A 7,500-nucleotide genomic window follows, 5' to 3' on the forward strand; every position below is an offset into this window, starting at 1 on the left:
TATTAATTTATAATATCTTTATATAAACTAAAATATCTTTATATAAACTAAAATCTTTAGAATATATTAGAATATAAAATATATTTATTATATATTTATTTATATATATATTATATTTATTTATATATATTTATTATTAAAATTTTTTAAAATTTACATATTAATTATTTATATAATAAATAATTAATATGTAATTTACGTAATATGTAATAAGAGCGTCTCTTATTCAAGTCATTCAAAATATCTTTCTTGACCATAGAAATCTAAAAAAAATATGTATACATATGGAAATAAATTGCGTCCAATAGGATTTGAACCTATACCAAAGGTTTAGAAGACCTCTGTCCTATCCATTAGACAATGGACGCTTTTCATTCCAATTTTCCTATTTCTTGTTCGGAAAAAAAGTTGAACCAATTCCGGGAATTCCGTATTCAAGTCAATGATGCATTACATTAATTATATTCATAAAATTTTTTATAAAATAATAAAAATCTCAAAATATTTAATTCTATTTTTTTATTATTTCTTATTAATTTAATAAAAAAATAAAGTAAAAGCGGGTAGCGGGAATCGAACCCGCATCGTTAGCTTGGAAGGCTAGGGGTTATAGTCGACGTTGATTCATCATTTTTAACGTCTCTAATTCAAAACTGAACGTGAAACTTTGGTTTCATTCGGCTCCTTTATGGAAGATGTATAAATTCCTATATTAAGACATGAACGAAAAAAAAAATTCCACCCATAACATCTATGTCAGCTTTTCTGTCTGAATGTATTCAGAACAACCCGCTTTCTAGACGATCCCTATAGAAAAGAGGGGGATTATATTATAACAACCTTTCTAGTTACTTCGTTCTCTATTTCTATGTGAGAGAATCCTTAGGAAAAGCATTTTGTTTCTACCGAGCTAAAACAATTTGTCGATGTCTCTAGTAAACCAAAGTCATTGTTTAATAGCCATTTTGCTTCAATTTCCGTAATACAAATTCCAAATTAAAGATTTAGTTACGATTAGAAAGCCACTTTCTATCTTTATCCATGGATCCTTTACTCATACTTATTCTATTGATCTAATAAAAAAAAAAAAATTATGTTTCGTAATCTCATAATCCAATTTTTCAATTTTTAATTGATTCTTGGATACAAATCACGAGAATGTATATTCTTCCTCGAATTTTTCATTGAGAGGTAAAGGATTAAATCCTTTTAAGAAATAAAGTTTTTGGTCGGAATGAAATATTAATCAAACCGAAAGACCCCTTAACTATATAAAGGATTATAGAACGAATCACACTTTTACCACTAAACTATACCCGCTACAATCCGATTATTGTATATAAATGAACCTTTTGTCGAACAAGAAAATGGGTCGTAATAAAAAGTTAAAAGAGTAAAAAGAAAGGATAGGATCATAAAATAATCATGAAAATTAGAGCGTTTACGTGTTGTATCAGAGAACCCAATGAGATTCGGAAAAGAGAATTCATTAAATTTCAATAACTAAAACTAAATAACAAGTGTTTTTTTGCCGGAGGTTTTTGACCTAGACGTCTCGACAAAACTACTTAAGCCATAACATACATGAAAATGTATTGTGCAAGAATCCACAGCTCCCTTTTTGTTATTTATTTACTTTACTAAAATAAAAGGAATAAAGAAAATAAAGAATAAATATAAAAAATTAAGATAAGAAACGACACTTTGATTCGATATCATTTGATTCTATATCATAGAAATCAAAAGAGTTTTTATTTTTCCAATCGTAATAACAAGCAAGTATTTTAGTTTTCAAATAAAAAAAAAATTATTTATGATTCGTTGGAACAATAAATGGCGGGCCCGGCCTGGTCAGTACTTAGCCGGGCCGTGGAACTAAAAAGCACTCTCGGATGAAAAAAAATATTATGAAGGGCTCTTTCAATCCTTATTTTTTATAATGTAACATAGTATTATCCTTTTTCAATTGGGAGGAGAGATGGCTGAGTGGACTAAAGCGTCGGATTGCTAATCCGTTGTACGAGTTTTTCGTACCGAGGGTTCGAATCCCTCTCTTTCCGTTTTTGTTGATGACTTGGTATTTTCTTTCAAATTTTTCGCGAGCTCTTTTTATTTTTAATATTTAATAGTTAATAGTAAAAAATGTGTAATAGATAAAATCCTACTAAGAACATTTAAAAATCAAGCAAGGAAAACAAAAACCTTATCTTTTATTCTTCACGTCCAGGATTACGTCCTGGATCATTAGACAGGAATCCGAAAATAAAGAGAGAAACAAAGAATATCACTACCGTGTAAACAAATAGTTTGAGAGTAAGCATTACATAATCTCCAAGATTTTTTTTAGTAAAAAAGAGAATAGATTCTCCGTTTTTATACCGCATACCCTACTATTTTTTTTTTATTTTGACACCAAGAAATAAAGTGGGGTGATCCAGATTTTTCGCGGTTGTACAAGAATTTCAATATTTGAATTGAGGGTGTAAGACTTATCTGATCTTATCAATTCTTTTCTTTGAATTTTTTTTTTTTCAATAAATCATGAATTTGTCTAGACATTATTAAATTAAAGATATCATCGAAAACTTACAGCAGCTTGCCAAACAAAGGCTAAGAGAAAAAAAAACAGGGGTATTACTGGCATAACATCTACGATTGGATTTAAAAAAGCGTAGGCCTCGGGCAATTTGGCGACGAAAAAACTACTTGAATAAAGAGCAGAATTAAGACAGATACAGATCAAACTAAATATATTAAGCATAACAAACATTTTGTTCTTGAGGATAATTGTATTTTATTTATTTTGATTGAGTTATTAATAAATTGAGTTTTTTATTATTTTATTATTATTTTTATTATTTTATTATTATAAATATGTTATTATTCATAGAAAAGAAAAATGAATAAAAAGAAAATAAGATAGACCAAAAAACTTTCTTTGATTTGAACTCACCCAATCAAAAATCCTTCAATTCTCAAATCAAAAGAGAATAGAATAAACCATACTTTCATACAATATCTTAATTGAATTATATGTAATGATCAATAAATTCTGTTTAATTCTACGCCTACATGTATAAAAATTCTAGTAATCTATTTTATAGATAATAGATATTTAGACTTGAGTTGACGAACAACCAGTACCAATATTAGTGTTTATTAGTGTCGACTAGAAATGGGGCGTGGCCAAGTGGTAAGGCAACGGGTTTTGGTCCCGCTATTCGGAGGTTCGAATCCTTCCGTCCCAGAACATACCTGACCCACGATCATTTTATTAATCTATAATTTTATTAATCTATAATAAAAAATAAAATATATATCTATATCATAATCTATATCATAATAAAATAGATCAAAATAAAGATTGTCTTTTCGACCAGTCTTCCGTTTAAGAGTATAATATTGTTATAGAATGTGATTCTTATTTCTTTATAGAATGTGATTCTTATTTCTTTTTTTTTTTTTTTTTTATTAATCATTCATGGTTTAATCCAATATGGATTTATCTTTCTCTTAATGATGATAAAAAGCGAATGGTACTTACTGTAAAACCTTATGCAAATAATGATATAGGGTAGGAAACTATTCAATCAATTAAATCTTTTTAATGATTTCTTATGAGTTCTTGGTACTCTAAGAAGTGTGAAATTGTTGAATTTATCCTATCACGTTACTTGAAGATAATTTATCCTATCACGTTACTTGAAGATAGAGATTCAAAATAACTTGTTTATTCGTGTTTATTTATTCATGTTATGTTAGTTATAATTAAAAAAAAATTATAAACAATGGGGTTAAATTGATTGAATTCTTGTTGAGACTTCGTCATACATTATCCATTCTTCATATAGAAGAAAAAAGTATAGATTATTATGTACCGACCGAACCGATGATTATTCACGATTCCATAATTGAATCAATTACATACTGGTTCCAAACGGAAGGAATGTTATGGTAAAACTTCGTTTAAAACGATGTGGCAGAAAGCAACGTGCGACTTGAAGGACATGATCAGCTGTGGATTCTTACATCCACCACTTTTTTATATTATATAGGAACGAAAGTGCTCTTGGCTCGACATCATTTGTTCTGTTCCACTGGAACCCTCATTTTTGAGAGTGTTGCCATGTAAATAGTACACGATGGAGCTCGAGTAGAACGTATTGATTAATTTCTCAAGGGCAAGAATCTAAGGTTAGTATCGATCAATAAATTGGAACAACTTCGTAAGTATATTTTAGATATATAAATCTAAAGGATCCAATTCGATAAAATTTAAAAGTTAATTTTGTTGGAATTGGTAAAACTCTTTTGATCAAATTAAAAGTAAAGTGTATTACGTAGGAATCAACCATTCATACGATTCTTTGATAGAAAGAAATCACAAAAAATGGTATGTTGCTGCCGTTTTGAAACGATTTAAAGATCACCGAAGTAATGTCTAAACCCAATGATTCAAGGCAAAGATAAAGATCCTGGAACAAGGAAATACCGTTTTCAATTGTCTCAACAACTAGATCGTATTTAAGAATCAAAATAGATTCTAAAGGAGACAGACAAAAAGGGTTAGAGACCACTCAATAAATTTAATACCTAAAAGGTTTCTTTTGAATTATTTGAGAGTTATTCAACTTGAGTTATGAGGATACAAATAATTTTTTTTTTTTTTTGGGGGGGGGGGACTACGAAAAAGTATTTAAACTAAAATCAATAATATAATGAATTATGAATTTGATGATTTTATGGATCTATTTGATATTATGATTCTATACATAGACATAATTTAGACATAGACATAATTTAGAATTTTCTCGAGCCGTACGAGGAGAAAACTTCTTATACGTTTCTAGGGGGGGGGGAGTATTGTTCATCTATCCCAATGAGCCATTTATCGAATCGTTGCAATTGATGTTCGATCCCGACGAGAGGGAAGAGATCTTCGTAAAGTGGGTTTTTATGACCCGATAAAGAATCAAATCTATTTAAATGTTCCTGCTATTCTATATTTCCTTGAAAAAGGTGCTCAACCTACAGGAACTGTTCATGATATTTCAAAAAGGGCGGGGGTTTTTACGGAACTTCGCCCTAATCAACAAATAAAATTCAATTAATGAAATAAAAAAAATGTGGATGATTTGTATATAGCCTTGTATAACCTTTTTGTTTCTTTGCTATTTCCTCTTTTGTTCTATTTATATCATACTAAATTTATTAATATCATACTAAATTTATTATTGTTACTATAAAAGAGTGTCTTTTATAACGACAAAAATCTATTTCTATTTTATTGATATAAATTTTATTGATATATATAAAATAGATAGAAAAAGATTAAGTGAATAAATAAATGAAGTAATCGGGTCTATAAATATAAAATTTTGAGATTACTGTCAATGAGTTAAGGAACAAATATAAAAACACAAAGGATTTCACTTGCTTATTTTAGTGAATAAACCTCATTTTTTTTACTAAAATTTTTTTTTCCACCAATATTGTATCAATGTTGTGTTGTATAGAAATATTATATATAGTGCCAATCCAACACAAGTCCTTAGTTTTTTTTTTTTTTTTTTCGTATTTTTTCTTAGAATTCTAATTGTCTAATTGATTGAAATTGGAATTGTTAGTTATATTTATAAATTGTTTTTTCTTTTGTATTCTTTTCTCAACATTCATATTGACAACAGTGTATCAAATAAATATAATCCGATCGTGGATAAAAGGATCCATTTCTATCTCCGTCCCATAGCTTTTATTTCATTCAAATAATGGGTTCTTGTATTTTCTGTGATACAAGAAGTCTTTTTTTGATTAAGATTAAACTCAATAAAATCTATATATACTATAGAATTAATGGATGACATAAGAGACAAGGAGCTATTTATAAATATTTTACTTTATCCCTATTTTTATCTGAGAATTTTTTCATCGGATCTGTTCATTTTTATTATGTTCAGAATCTAATCAATTAGAATTTTAAAAATTTGTGCTATTTTAATGTTTTGATTGGTTTGGATTGCGTTGTGCAATTCAATCTTTTTTTTATTGAGATTCCGATTGTATCTACACATTCTAATTATTTTATTTGGGTTGCTAACTCAACGGTAGAGTACTCGGCTTTTAAGTGCGGCTAGCATCTTTTACACATTTGTATGAAGCAAAAGATTCGTCCATACCATCGGTAGAGTTTGTAAGACCACGACTGATCCTGAAAGGAATGAATGGAAAAAGCAGCATGTCGTATCAATGGATAATTCTAAGAATATTTCATTCTTACCGAATAGGTCCAAAACCTTATTATAATTGTTTGAATTCTTGTCGTGTAATAAAAAAAATGAATTTGGTCGAGTGAATAAATGGGTAGAGCCCTAACTACGGTTCCAATTATAGGGAAACAAAAAGTAATGAGCTTCTGTTCTTAATTTTTGAATGATTACCCGATCTAATTAGACGTTAAAAATATATTAGTGCTTAATACGGGAAAAACTTTTCCCATGAGTGGATTATAAATTTCTTATGAGTCCTAATTATTAGCTATTACCCATTATGGGGTAGAGATAAATGTGTAGAAGAAGGCAGTATATTGATAAAGATTTTTCAAAATCAAAAGAGCGATTGGATTGAAAAAATAAAGGACTTCTAACCATCTTGTTACCCTAGAACGAACATAAATCAATTAGATGGAAAAAGAGAGGCTAGAGAGTCCGTTGATGAGTCTTACTTGTTCCGAGGTATTTTCTTACTATAATACCTTGTTTTGACTGTATCGTACTATGTATCATTTGATAACCCAATAAATCACCTATTTCTTTTCTTGTTCACATTAAAAATGGAAGAATTTCAAGGATATTTAGAACTAGATAGATATCAGCAACATGACTTCCTATACCCACTTATCTTTCGGGAGTATATTTATGCACTTGCTCATGATCATGGTTTAAATAGATCGATTTTGTTGGATAATGTAGGTTATGACACTAAATATAGTTTACTAATTATAAAACGTTTAATTAGTCGAATGTATCAACAGAATCATTTGATAATTTCCGCTAATGATTCTAACCAAAAAAAATTTTTTGGGTACAACAAAAATTTGTATTCTCAAATGATGTCGGAGGGATTTGCAGTCATTGTGGAAATTCCGTTTTCCCTACGATTAGTATCTTCCTTAGAGGCGACAGAAATCGTAAAATCTTATAATTTACGATCAATTCATTCAATATTTCCTTTTTTAGAGGACAAATTCCCACATTTAAATTATGTATCAGATGTACTAATACCCTACCCCATTCATCTGGAAATCTTGGTTCAAACCCTTCGCTATTGGGTGAAAGATCCCTCTTCTTTACATTTATTACGACTCTTTCTTCACGAGTATTATAATTGGAATAGTCTTATTACTCCAAAAAAAATTCTTTTTTCAAAACGTAATACACGATTATTCTTGCTCCTATATAATTCTCATGTATGTGAATACGAATCCATTTTACTTTTTCTTCG

The 7,500-nt window shown here is 28.9% G+C and overlaps 2 non-coding genes across 2 annotated transcripts; one reads left to right on the forward strand and one right to left on the reverse strand.

The window, feature by feature from the left end:
* Nucleotides 1-296: 296 nt before the first annotated feature.
* TRNAR-UCU (transfer RNA arginine (anticodon UCU)) lies at nt 297-368 on the reverse strand. The gene has a single exon. It is a non-coding gene; the product is annotated as a tRNA-Arg (tRNA).
* Nucleotides 369-1,972: 1,604 nt separating this feature from the next.
* Nucleotides 1,973-2,060, forward strand: TRNAS-GCU (transfer RNA serine (anticodon GCU)). The gene has a single exon. It is a non-coding gene; the product is annotated as a tRNA-Ser (tRNA).
* The last annotated feature ends 5,440 nt before the right edge of the window (nt 2,061-7,500 follow it).

Source organism: Pyrus communis, unplaced genomic scaffold (assembly GCF_041283825.1).
Source record: "Pyrus communis isolate YQ-2024b unplaced genomic scaffold, ASM4128382v1 ptg000151l, whole genome shotgun sequence".
NCBI classification, from domain to species: Eukaryota; Viridiplantae; Streptophyta; class Magnoliopsida; order Rosales; family Rosaceae; genus Pyrus; species Pyrus communis.